The sequence below is a fragment of the Neopelma chrysocephalum genome, unplaced genomic scaffold (genome assembly GCF_003984885.1).
Source record: "Neopelma chrysocephalum unplaced genomic scaffold, ASM398488v2 Primary Assembly neopelma1_65b, whole genome shotgun sequence".
NCBI lineage: Eukaryota > Metazoa > Chordata > Aves > Passeriformes > Pipridae > Neopelma > Neopelma chrysocephalum.
In genome coordinates this window covers 1,817,023-1,830,926 of record NW_020897723.1, presented here as the reverse complement: position 1 = coordinate 1,830,926, position 13,904 = coordinate 1,817,023, and the positions used below count along the sequence as shown (strand labels likewise).

General features: G+C 38.6%; 1 protein-coding gene across 27 annotated transcripts in view; it reads left to right on the top strand.

Annotated features, from left to right (window-relative positions):
• Nucleotides 1-13,904, top strand: part of RBFOX1 (RNA binding fox-1 homolog 1) — a 1,129,454-nt gene that overhangs the window by 871,110 nt on the left and 244,440 nt on the right. The window lies entirely within an intron of this gene.

The window sequence follows — 13,904 nt, the reverse complement described above, 5'->3', positions numbered from 1 at the left end:
AAAAGCGATGGCTGGATTTGCTCTTGGGAACTATTCGTAAGTTGTCCCTATTCACTGATATTTGCTAAATATGCATACGGGTGGTTATTTTCTGAAAAAAATATGTGATGTGGTATTTCATGCCAAGGAAAGTGTGTGGTGGTTGTTATGTAAGCAGGGGTTTTTCTCAGGGCAGCCAGTAGATATTTCAGCTTGTGTAGATTTTTTTTGACCGTAGTCACGCAAATCTGGAGTTTGAAGCTGTTTGGTTTTTCAATGTGTTTTTTTCTGAGCTGGTAAATAAATGCTATAATCATGTTAATATTAATTCCGCTTAAAATATTTTTGAGGCATTTAACAGGTAGCTTAAATGGAAGCGATAAAAATTGTGACACTGGAATTTATCGCCTTGCTTTATAGAGTTAGAATAATGTTAGTGGAAAGGAGAAGTCAACACCCTCTAAGAATCCTTCAAGCTTTCCTGCCTTTTAAAGGTGTATGTGCGATTGATTTATCAGTTTTAAAGTGTGATGTGTAGTGCAAGAGCTCTCCTGAGAACCTGCTGTCATTTCTTTGCTAGCATTGCTCATTTACCTCTGAGTCGCCTGGTGCAGCGCCATTGACTTCTTTTACATTTTGCTTCCCCTCCTACTCTGTCAGTGCAGCAGCCCAGTGAATTTAATTAGAGAAAATAGCATATCTAATGTCTATAGTATCCTGAGCAGTTGTAGTTGGGCCTTTGGTCTTTTGCACTGTAGCAGGCTCCAGCTGTGGAGAGATCTCACAGTGTTTTGATCCTGCTCTTTCTCGTTGTGTTGAACACAGGCAGAATCAAAATTAGACACTGTAGTAAGAACTGAGTGAATTATTTTTTCTGTTCACAGTGAGTCACCGATTTTTACTTTTTCCTGCAGATATGGAAAGAAAGAGTGTGGTACTTCAGAACTGAAATACTTAAGATGTTCAAATGCTCATGAATAAGAATGCAAGTGTTTTCATCTTAGATCATCTTTAAAGATACCTTTTAACCCTTTATATGAAAATGCACCAGAAATTGTTGCTCTTTCTAACTATAACACTCTGAATATGCTTTTTTTTTTGTAACAGTGCACAAATTTCATACTATCATATATATATATATGTGGTTTGTGTATATATTTTTAATATGCGTTCCCTCAATCCCTTATTGACTTGCACTAACATTTATTATCATTAGGTAGTTTTGAAGACTGATGCTTTGGTTCTGCTTCTCATAGCTTCTTCTTTTATAGCTATCTTCATTACCTCTACTTTGGACAGTAGGTCTTCTATACATTAAATAGTTAATTACAGATGTTGATGGTAGGCCTGAAGCTTAATTCATGAACAAAGAAAGATAAGTTTTAAAATGTAAGCTTATGGTTTCATAATGGCACCATCTTTCATAAGGCAGTGTGAAATTAAAGCAATTCTTTGAAATGTTTCAGTAAGCATTATAAAGGGAGGCAAAAAACTGTTAAAAGCTCTCCCTGACAGCAAGATCTTGATGAAACAGAGCCAGTGTGAAAATTTGGGGGAGAAAAATAGTTAGGCAGTCCATATATTCAATGAGTGTCTCCTCCTTTCATAAGCTTTTTCCCTTGTCATGTATTAGTCCTCTCTCTGGGATGTTACATGGCTGCATGGCTCAATTAATGCTCTGTGGCAGGAGGAGGAAAAAAATGTCTCTGTCTTGTCAGAAGCAAAGTTATTTACTTTCAAAAGCTGACAGAATAGCACTGCAGGGGCTTCATTTATTTCCGTTCAGAATGTCATTATTGTGTAATGCAGAGGGACTTCTGCATGCATTGCAGGCTTAGTCTTGTAATCTTGAGTCTGCTGGATGGCTGCAGGAGTGTAAAATGGCCCACTGGAATGTTTCCCTCTTCTGACTTCAGCTTGTTCTCCTTTGCAAAACTGAATTCCAAGTGTCTTAAATATTTACTGCTTAGATGGCGATAAATTCGTTTGTCGGTGGTGCTGATCCTTCATACATTTGGAATCTTGCTCTGGCCCAGCTGAAAGACTGATTGTATTAGTTTTCCCAAGTCTAGCCCCAAAAGGAATATTTTAGTGCAGAATGTTTTATAAAGATTACTTGCTATTTCATTTCAAAGTTTGGAGAAACATTCAACTTGGTTGTCATTGTATTGCACGTACTTCAGAGGCAAGATAAATAGCTTTGATGTTCCCTACCCAAGTTCAGTGTGTGTTGCTGCAAAAACAGAGGAGTGTTCAGAAACTGCATTTCCAAGAGTTTTGACTTGATTTTTTTTTTCTTTTCCTATTGCTACCATCTCTTCCAGCTCCACTCACAATGCCAGGCTTGGCAAGTGCGTGTGAAATTGCCTGTTGCTCTGTGGAAAACTTTTTGGAACACCTAAAATAAAAATCATTGAAACAGCGAAGTTCAGGAGTTCCTCATGCCCAGACATTGCCCTTCTTGCTGCCTGCTCTTAAAAATAAATAAATAAATGCTCCAATGGAAAATTACTTCATTTGGAGCGGAGTCACCTTCTTAGTGGTAGTTGATTTATTTTTTTTTTTAAGGGGAACCCCTCTTTCAGTAGATTTTTTTTTTCAATTTCTTTTTCAGTTTAGACTGGTAAACGAAAAATTATTAAAATGCTGAATTTATCTGTGGATTTTATTTGAACATGACCCGTCTTTAAATGAAGGGAAAAGGATTCTGCTTCTAAATGGGCTTGCTTGCTTCTTTCCTGCTTTTTCCTTCCTTTTATTTGCAGACATAAAATCCAATAAATTTCTATTGCAGTTGCTGGGCTTGGGGGAGAAAAAGGAGAGGAAAAGTACAAAGCTATTGGGAAGCGTCAAGCACGGCGAATGATGAAGTACATTTCATAGCAGCCAATTCCAAGCCCAAAATCCCTGTTGTGCAGGAAAGGCTTTCCAGCTCACACAGGAAATTCAGCCATTGCACGGCATAGTATTAATGATTTATACACCCCACACCACTGCTTTTGTTCACTGGCACAGCCAGGTTGTGTTAATAAAGGAATTTCAGGGAAAAGGGTCCCAGCATGCTGAGTTGTTTTGCTCAATGCAGTGGATGCTGCCTTCATAAATCAAAGGAATTTAGTGCTTTACAACCTTTCAGAGCTGCTGAGGGTGGTTGGTTTTTTCTTTTTTTAATCTGATTCACCTAGGAATATTTTCATTTCTTTTCTATAAAGAATGAATGAACTGCTGGATGAGATCTATCTCAGCTGTTTTAGGGTTGATTGGTTTGCTTCACAGTGGCATTATACTTCCATTTGTTTTCCATTTGGATTTATGCTTTATGGTGTTGTCTATAGAAAGGGACTAGCATGGTTTTATTAGCATAAAGAGATGCAGATCACATTATATTCCCTCTTGTTTCTTACAAATAAATAAATGAAATATAAAGGCAAAATATGTTTGCAGTAAACAAAGCAATTTTGTATTCTTTATCTAAAATAAAAAATAATAACTTATTGGAGCATCATAATTTTAAAATCAAGGTAATTTTTATTAGCAAGAATATGCTTCCATATTCTTTTGCAATACATGTGAGTGATAATTTTTGAAGTTGCTTTTTTGTCTGGAAACTTTGTTTCCTAACAGCAACTGCAGTATTGGTTACTTAACTTTGTATTAATAGATATAAATTTTCTTTTCAAGTAGTGGGTCAATATTGATATTACAAAAGAAAATATGTTTCTACATTTGATTATAGAAGTGAAGATAAGGAAGGATGGTTTTAAAAAAAGCTCTCAAATTTTGATATGAGTTACAGTAATAAATAGTGTTATGGGACATTGTCCTAGAAAAAACACATTTGGTTTGATAGTTATGGAATGTAATCTTTACTTTCCATTACTGCTTTACAAGAGAGTTGGGAGGGGGAGCAGGAAATAATTGCAGGGAATGTTTTGCAGTTAAAGGGAATCCGGTTTTCCAGGGGAATCTTAAGACTTTGTATTGCACAGCAGACACAGTGTTTTTAGTCTCTTTGGGTCCTTCAGAATCATAGATTCAAGCAGCTTTTGCTTCCAGAAAATGGGACTGTCCTGTCCTGGCTTTGTCACAATAGAAAATGGGGTTCCCTCTGAGCTTTATGGGAGTCAACAACGTGGGGATCAGCACTGCAGAAGTTACAGCTCCTTAATCCTGAGAGGAATTCTTTGTTTGTAGTTTGTTTTGTGGTCTGGAGGCAGATAAATACCTTCCATTCCTTTTCCTCACTGGTTTAAATATCACAGATTAATATAAGGCAGGTGCCCAGTAAATGAGGTTTCTGTTTATAGAGTACCATCGCTGTGTTTGTTTGTCCTCTATTATTTGGGTGCGTGAGTGTTTCATTGTATTTAATTATGTCTGTGAGGCACAAGACAACAGTCAACATCTGCTCTATTGTTTCCTTGGTTTACAGATAGCTTTGATGGGTTATTAAACAATCTATTTTTCAAACACAAACAGGGAAATAAGCTGCACCCATATTATGTAATTTTGTAGAGGTACATTATGTAATTAGTTGTCTTGTGTTTGCACACTAATCTTTTATTTTGGTTGAATACATGCTATTCCATTAAAAAAATATGTGATGGTCTTTGGCAGTTTTAATTTAATAGTGAGTTTCTATTTTCTGTGTGGGTTGAGTTGATTTTTGTCACTACTAAATTGGTTTTACCATGCATTTCATATTGAAATAATACACCTGATTTTTGAATGCTGATATAAAAATTAGAAATGTGTATTAATTTTCATTTGTAACTGAAAATAGCTACTGACAAACTATTACTACAGGAGCATCACTAGTTAACTTGGATTATTTTTGAGTAAAAGTCAATGCTGTTACCAGAGCATCAGCTGGGGAAGACAAGGCTCAAGGTTTTAGTCTCCCAGATCTCACTCAGGGCAGACCAGACCTTAGTACTCCCTGGACAAGGAAAGTTGTACTGTACAAGCAGGGAGATGACTCAGTAGAACTTGACTCTTGTACAAATGGATTTCTTGATGGAAAAGTGCTTGTTTATTATCTTGTTTAATTTTGCTTTGTTTTGATGTACCTGTCAACTGTTTTAACTTCCTTTTATGTAACACTGATCTCCACTATACCCTATCTGGATGCATTAAGGTAAATCACTGAAAGATTTCAACTACACAGCATGTGATTGTTTTTTGCCTCAAAATAAAGTGTAGAAGAAAATGTTCCAGACACAAATGATGAACGGGTCCTAAAATTAGGCTTTCTGTGGCTTTTATCATTGCAGAAAGTCACCTATTAAAAATGTTTGAGAACATAATATTTTCACAGCTCCCAAGCTGCTGCTGCCTCCTGCTCTAGAGCTGCAGCTGGGTCTGTTTCTTACCGCTGGACTTTTGAGGCCTTTGAAATGTTGGTAATGTAATGAGGTTGCCTTATGCACTAAGGTTTTCCTTTGGAATTAAGTTGTTCAAAATCCTTTTAACGTGAACTCTGCTGTGGTGAGACCCTGCCTGCAGCGCTGCCTCCAGCTCTGGGGGCCCGGCAAAGGCAGGACATGGAGCTGTTGGAGCGAGCCCAGAGGAGGCACCAGGATGATCAGAGGGATGAAGCATCTCTCCTGTGAGGAAAGGCTGAGAGAATTGGGATTGCTCAGCCTGGAGAAGAGAAGGCTCTGAGGTGACCTAATTGTGGCCTTACAGTACCTGAAGGGGTCAACAGGAAAGATGGAGAGAAACTATTTACGAGGGCGTGGAGTGACAGGACAAGGGGGAATGGTTTTAAACTGACAGAGAGTAGGGTTAGATTAGATTTTAGAAATATTTTACTATGAGGGTTTTGAGACACTGGCACAAGCTGCCCAGAGAAGCTGTGGCTGCCCCATCCCTGAAAGTGTCCAAGGCCAGGTTGGATGGAGCTCCGAGCAATCTGTTTTGGTGGAAGGTGCCCCTGCCCACAGCAGGGGGTTGGAATAAGATGATCTTTAAGGTCCCTTCCAAGTCAAATCATTCTCTGATTCTGTGAACTAAACTACGCTTTGTACATAAGGAACTTTATTCAAAGGAAAAAAACTGTATAATAAGCATAGTTACTTGGAAAAGTATGTATTGTTAACAGGTAGGACTGGTGTTTTAGGAGCTTGTTGAAATGTAATTTTGCAAAATAGTAGTAATTTTTTAGCATAGAATGAGATTTCTTCGCTTTTTTTTGTGCAAGGGTTTGCTAGAAAAACTTTGTAATCTCCCTCTCCCCTACTCATGTGCATCAGCAGCAAAAGATGAGAGCACAGAACAGAGATTTCAGATCTGTTCCTTCCAGTGTCAGTAAATGCACCTCAATTGATTTGGAGAATTACACTTGAAGTTTTGACTTTCTACAAACATGACAAATGGAAACTAAAACAGGAATTTCCTACTGCAGTTTCCTAAGAAACAAAGGATTGACAGGGTGATGCTGTTCAGAGAGAACTTTGTTTTCAAGGTGTTTCCAGAAACCCACTGTGGAAGGGGCAAGGACCAATGATTTTATTTTTTTTCTTTCTGTAATATCTATTACTAAGTTGTTGGGTAGGTTGTGTCTCTTAGGAACTGGTTATAAACAAACATATGTGTTTGTGTACGACCAAATGAACCAGGCAGGTGTCTTCAAATGCATGCCTGGGAATGGAGCATTCCCAGGATTTTTTCTGGCATCAGATTCAGGGATGGATTTTAATGGGTGAGAAAGGCAGGATTAGAATTTCTACTGGGGTAGATCAGTTTATTGACTAAAGTTGTTATCCTTGGCTTTGTTATGCAATTAATGTTTTGTACAGTGTATGTGCATTTTCTATCATTGTTTTCTTGTATACTTTGCTTGAGAATAGTTTTAAGTGTTTATTTGCACTAAAATTGTACAGGTAGTGTGTGCCTGTTTCCTGAAGAAAATGAACTTTGAAACTGCTTTATGAAAACTCTAAGGGAAAGCAAGTTTCAGATTGATGAAGGATGCTGAGTTAGAGGAGTCAGCATCTGATCTGTGATAGTGATGGGCACTGGTTATTCTCACAGCTCCACAAAGAATCAGGGCTATGGAGCACAAAATATTGCAGTATTTTCTTCATATGACCTTAAAGGGCCAATTAGGGCTGGAGAGTTGAGGATAAGATATCAGGGAATTTAGCTCTTTTACCATGAATGGGCAAATAGATCAGCAGATAACAACAGAAGTTGTTAGCCTGTAGTACAAGATCACATAAGCATTCAAGAAAGGAGACTGTGAAGGAGACCTATCAATAGGAAAAAAAAAATTGAGGTAATTATAAAACCTTTGAAAATAATTTCTACAAGAATTCACTAGTCCCAGTTGCCTCATTAGTTATCCTGAAGTCTGACAGTTCTGTGGAAGCAGCTGTGTAGTGCTTTTCTGTCAATACCAGAGAGATGTTCCAATAATAGCATTTATAATCCAGATGTGCAAAACTTATGTCTGTCTTATGAACTTCCAGTGCAGTTCATGTTTGTTGAGTAACTCAAAACTGGTAGGAGGATATTACATTTCTTGTTTTTATTTATTGCTAGTGTTCAGTAACATGTGTTTTAGTGTTTTACTTCTGCACTAAGCAGTATCAGATGTTTCATTTCTTCTGGTTAGGGACAAATCACTACTAAAAAAAAATTGAGACAAGGTACAATGCTCTCAGTCAAAGAGTTTGAGTTCAGTTTCTGGTGTCTGATCCCCTTATGTTGCATTGCAGGAGGATTGACAACATCTGAGGTCTTAGATGGAGACAACTTTCACTTTGTCTTATTTCTTGCAGCAATAAAAATCTTAGTAATATCCAACTAATACCTTTAATATACGCTAAAGTACTGATTTCAGTAAAAATAGAAATAATCCTCTTCTCTTGTCCTTCTCTGCACAAATTTGCACCAGTTCTTGGCTGGTGCTCCAAGGGCACTGACAAAAGTTGATTAAAACCTAAATGAAGGTGAGATTAAAAATCCTTTCATTATTCCCTTCGAATATCAAATGGAATTAACCAAAAGCAAAAAAGTTGGTAAGTGGGTGACAGGAAAGGCTCTGACCATCTGGCACTGATATAACAGTGTTATGGTTTCCTGATCTTATGTGCTTATTCTACCCTCTTCTGTTATTCTGACCAGTAGCACGATCCCTGTAGGTTTACGTTGTCCTGAGGAAGTTGTGAGAGATAACATTAGAAATCAAGTGTTCACATGAATTCAGTATCCACTGTGTTGCTGAAGAATATTTAGGACTGGAAAGTATAACGAATAAATAGAATATTTTTAACATGTCTTGGGAGAGGGGAGAAAAGAAAACACACGATGTGATTCTTTAAGGTGAGATCTATTTACTATATTATGAGGACATTTTCTTAAAGCTTGACCCAGGGAATTTTGTTCTTTCAGCTTGGTTCTTCTGTGTACTGCCTCTTTACACAAAGGTGCCCACAGAGAGAACCAGAGCAATTCCACTGTGATTGACTCAGCTTCAGTCACAGACCCTCAGAGTATGGGCAGAAGAGATGTGGCCCAGGCCAGGAAAAGGCTCCTGTGCTGTGTGAGCTTTGCCTGTAAAACCGAGTTTAGGTGTGGGGGTTGAATTGCTGACCATGGGATTAAGTGCATCTCCAAACAGTTGCATTAGGAAATATCCATGAGACTGAATTGACTTCAGACATAAAGTAGCAATGAAGTTGACAAAAGCTTTATTAACTTCGTGGCATTCAGATTTGGAGGCACATTTCATATTAACTGAGCTTTCTAGTGCTTTCAGCCAAATCCTGCCTGCCTTAGATGCTCCTTGCTTGTAGCTCTTGGCTAAACTTCAGTGCTTAGACTATTGCCAGTGTCTTGAATAGATCTGAATTATGGCTTGCATTACATCTAAGACCTTCAAGTCTTGCTATTTTATCTCTGGAAAATATGAAACTTGTCAGTTGTGAACAGAAATTCCCTCTGATCCCTTTAAAGACCTGTAGGGTCTTTATTATTTTGGGGTTTGAATGGGCTGTTTCTCCAAGGCACCCTGCTCGCTCAGGGTGTCTACCCTGTGCTGGTTGCTGCAATCAAACCCTTGCACTTGGCATGGTAGGGTGCTTGAATGATGTATTTATACAGGCAGGAGGCAGGGTTTAATACCATCTCATGATTCACTGTGCAGTCCTATTAATATGAACTTCACTCGGGGGAATAAGTAGCTGTTACTTGTCAGCAAATCCTGAGTGTATTAAGGGGGTGAAGCTGTATTGAAAGATCCTCATAGTGATACTCTGCTGTTCCCAAGGGAAGCAAATGAAAACTGTACTTTGATGAATAATGAATGTGCTAATTGGGGTCAAGAAGAAGTCATAGCTTCCTGTGATACCAGAGTTAGAGTAGCCTGACCACGGCAATAAAGAGAGGTCAGTTTGACCAGATTTGGCAATAAAAATATGTGATTATCTGTCATCTCTGTCATCTCCACACAACTAAAGCCTGATACACGGCACTGATGGGCAGGTGGTTTATCTCTTCTATGAAACAGTGTTGTATTCCTGAGATCCTCTTCTCTGCGTGTTGGTTCCATAAGAACATGGCCATGAACTCACACTGAGACTGCTTGAGTGCTCAAGTATTGGCAAAAATCCTGTGTGGAGCAGACAATGATCTCTGATGGCATTGCTTGGATATATCACTAGGATTCATTAGGACTGGGTATTGATTACAGTCAGCCTGTTCCTGATTTGCAAGGAAGAGTATGTTTGTTGCTGCTGGTCTTTATTTGCAATTGAAAGTACCCTAAGGGGAAGATTACAGCCTGCTCTTACCTCTTGGCAAAATACATGCCTAAAAAAACCATATTCCTTGGTCATCTTTTGCACACAAAAGAGAAGAAAAAATGAAAGAGATTAAGAAGGATATATGAAAGTATGATTCTAATATGTATTTTGTGAAAAAAAAAATATATATAACCTGGCACTTTATTAAATAAAGATGTATGTGATACTCATCATTTGTGAAACTGGAATCTGTTTTCAGTACTTTGTCTGTGTAACTTGTGTGATATCAAACAAGCATGAGATTCAAAAGTGTTCTATGTTTCATACAAAATTTTCTAAGCTGCTTAACTGCTTATAGATCGGAGGCTAATCTCAACTGTTTTAGAAAATGCAGATAATCTCAAGAGCAGAGCAGTGAAAGACATCTGAAGTAGCCTGGAGATGGGAGAGAGTTTGTTCTCAAAGAGGGCAACAGGGAAAATACAACTGATTTGGTACCCTGTCCAGCTGATAGGAATTATGGAATAAAAGCCAGGATGGAGCTCTGTAAGAGAGGGAAAACAAGGCATTGCACAAAGGCATAGGAAACAAAGTGAAGAACTTGGTAACACATCTGCAGTGTTTGTTGTGAATAAGTAGTAATGTCTGCATGTCCAAATCAACCCTTGGTGCTTAAAGCAATAGATTTTTCCTCTGGTTTTACAGCTAACTTTTCTGAGTGATCCAGGGCAATAGGAAGCACACAGAGAAACTCCCTTCGCAAATGGAATTGCACTGGCCCATGGAGCTGCCATAAAAGTGACTTGCATCACCATGTGTGTTGCCCCAGTTTTTGTAGCTTTAGGAGGCTATTTTCTGTGTGACACCTTGCAGTCTGATGTCATCTTCCTCCCTAGTGCAGTGCCCAGCACATTAAATAACTGAAGTTTCCAGATTCATCCTGCTTGAATTTTGACACAAATTCTGGCATAAAAATCTGGTTGTGATTTAGAATCTTGCTAATTGGTGTGATTATGCAGCTGAGTCGAAAGGCACCTATAGCTACTTCTTTGGTTTTTTAGAGGGTAGTTGTTCACAGATTGTTGTCTGCTTTTGTGCCATGATATGTAGGGATGGTGACAGGCCCCTACATTTCTGTTGTAGCCAAAGGGAAGTCCAGCCACAGAGCATCCCTTGACTCCAGCTTTAACCTGCTTCCTCTCTCTAGCACACATTTATCTCCTGTGTAAGTGAATGTGTTTTGTGACTCACTGAAGGGTAAATCACTCTCTGCTGTCAGGAGACAAATACATATCTCCAGCAATCTAGTCTGAAAGAACTGAAGGTTTTCAAGGATGTAGAGGCGGGCAAGGCTTGCCTTCAGGAGTTCCTGGAAAAGTGAAGCTAAGTAGGTGTGTACCTTTGAAACGTGTGTGTGTTCTTTTGTGTTGCTGTCGGAGCTGGTGATCTCCTGTACCAGCCACATTCTCTTCTAAAGGAATTTACTACCTGACAGTCAGTCCATCCCCCAGTCAACGTGTCTGGGGGGGATTCTGGCCAAGAGGAGGTTTAATGGGCTGAAAGAGAACATTCATAGGTGTTTATAAGAAGTTTGATCTGATATCAGGCAATTTCAGAGGAAATCATCAATGCCATTTTCAGTTTGGTTAGGAGGGGTAGGAGTGTAATATTTAAGGTAAAATGAAGAATATCAATTGTTCAGTTGTTGGCAATAGGAGCTGGGGTAGGAACAGGCTGAAGTGAGCCCATGGGAGGTGATGACAAGTGCTGTACAGTTGCTGAGGTAGCAAAAAGATGTGTTTTGGGGCAACACAAGGAGCAAAACGAGAAGTGATCTTTGTCTAAGCATTCCAAAAGAAATGCAAAGTTAACATGCCATTCTTTAACCAGTGAGATACTAGAGCAGTGCACAGTACTGACAACAAAAAAGAAAGTTTCAAGCTACTCAAAGAAGAGAAAAAGGATTGGCTGTGTACTCAGACACCAACATTTGCTGCAATGTTACACTTGAAGTGTTATAAGACCAATTGGCCTACAAGGTGAAAGCCTTGATTTTTCTGGAGCTATGAATAGTTTTCCAAATATGTTTCTGAAGTTTTTGTGTGAGGTGATTCTCTCTGAAGTTCTCATAGTCAGTAAGATTGTAACTATTTGCCTTTATGTACCTTTGAAATCTCAAAAATTGCCATCATTTTGTATTTAGAAGAAAGGGTAATAGTTGAACTTCAGTGGAACTGAAGCATTATTGGCTTCTGATTAAAAACTAGCAGCAGGTCAAGATGAACCTGGCTGATTCTTTCAGTGTGCTCCTAAGAGCTAATGTAATTGTTAAATGCTAATGTAATTTTTAAATAGAAACTTTAAGTTCTGAAGAAAAATGTATTAATTCCTAATGTGCTGTATCCCACAAGTGTTCCACATACTTGAAAATGATGGTTTCTCTAAGTTGTAAACAGCTTCTATATCCTTAGATATCTATCTTTTATCTATATCCTTATATCAATATTCTATCACGAGTATAAACAGAGATGCTTGGTAAACTCCAGCACCTCTGACTCCATCCACCTCACTTGGATCAGTAGATATCTCTGATTTGTATAGGTGATATTTTCTGCTTTCAAAGTCACTAAAACATGCTGTATTTTGGTTCTGCTGTGATGTGTGATAGGAGCTGGCTGGGGAATTCATACCTGGCTGGAAAAGCTCCAACACGTACTTGAAACTTTGCTCAGGAGAGTGGAACAGGGTGAGCAGCTGAGGACAGGGGTCAAGTCTGGATAGTTCTTCTGGAGCACTTGAAGAGCCTTTGGTCCTAAATGGCTTTTGCAGAAAGGTGGAAATAATCTTTGGAAGACAAGTAGTAGCAGTTATAAGTGTCACCAGTTGTGCTGGGGAGGGTGGGGGAAAATGTGCAGACCAAGTTTTTCTGCCTATCAGTATTTCATTTAATGCCTGGGTCTGCTTAGCTCAGGCACTGCTGATCAATGGCAGCTCACCTTCTCTTTCAAAGCATGTGTGCTGCTGGTGTCTGCTAATACTTTTTTAGAGACAGCAATCTAAAGTTGCTGTGGATGAGGGAAATTATCAGGAGACTTGGAAACTAATCTATCCTTTCAGTTTTGGGTTTTCCTTTACCAGAAAACCACTGAGAAACCTTAAAGAGAAAATGGAGAATAGGAAAGGTGGCCAGAAATAAGAGGCTTGAAGAAGAACTTAAGAGAAACAAATATGACATAGTATGAAGAGGGTGCCAAAGTGGTACCTGAATTATTTATGATCTGAGAGATGGGAAAGTTACGCCAGTGTTGGAAGGAAGTAGAAATTATTTGAAGTTCATTGGTGTCGTTGAGCATTTGCAAGAACTGTTGTGGTATTTTGAACTAGATACAGGCATTAAGAAGAATTAATTATTTGGCAGAAAGATGGTCTAAATAGATTACTTCTGTCAGAATCTGATTAGAGCATACATCATTGATTGGCTGATGACTGCATTGCAGGGATCTGCCTTTTCCAGGCATTGTGGCCCCAGGGAAGTTGCTGAAGTCTTTTTTTTTTCCTTCCCTTGAACCACAGCAAAACCTATGCATCTCCTTTTGCTTGGGGAAGTATTTTGGTCATTGTCTAATGTGCTATTTACACGTTCTATGCAGGTGGGATCAAAACCTTGGCCTTTCTTGCATAATTTCCATTTTTCTTGTTCTGCCTGAATGTGTAGCCCAATTTTCAGGCATACTTCTGGCTTTGTTTCTGTCTCCGTGCATCCCTACTGTACAGCAGTCTCCATTTCCTTTCCATTTTAAATGACTTTTTAGCAAGTCTTCAATAAAATTACTTTTAGGGCACCCCTGTAAGTAGCCTGAGTTCTGTGCTAAAACACAAGTTTGTGGTATTAGGCTTCTGGGCCTGAAATACTTAGGTATTTTGTGACCTTCTACTGCTGCCTTAGCTTGATTAACCTACTCTCTTCACCTTTAAAACCGGCTTTTCATAAATAATACCTACCTTTTAGCAAAATTCTGCAGAAATGAAACAAATAAGATTGCACATTTTATTTGTGCAAACTAGTGTCCATCTATTTTTCTTGTTCTTTCCTCCTCTCTCGTTTTTGAAATCAATTTTCAGTTTCAGAAAATACATGAAAATTTTTAATTAAAAAGAAACAAACCAGGATTTGGG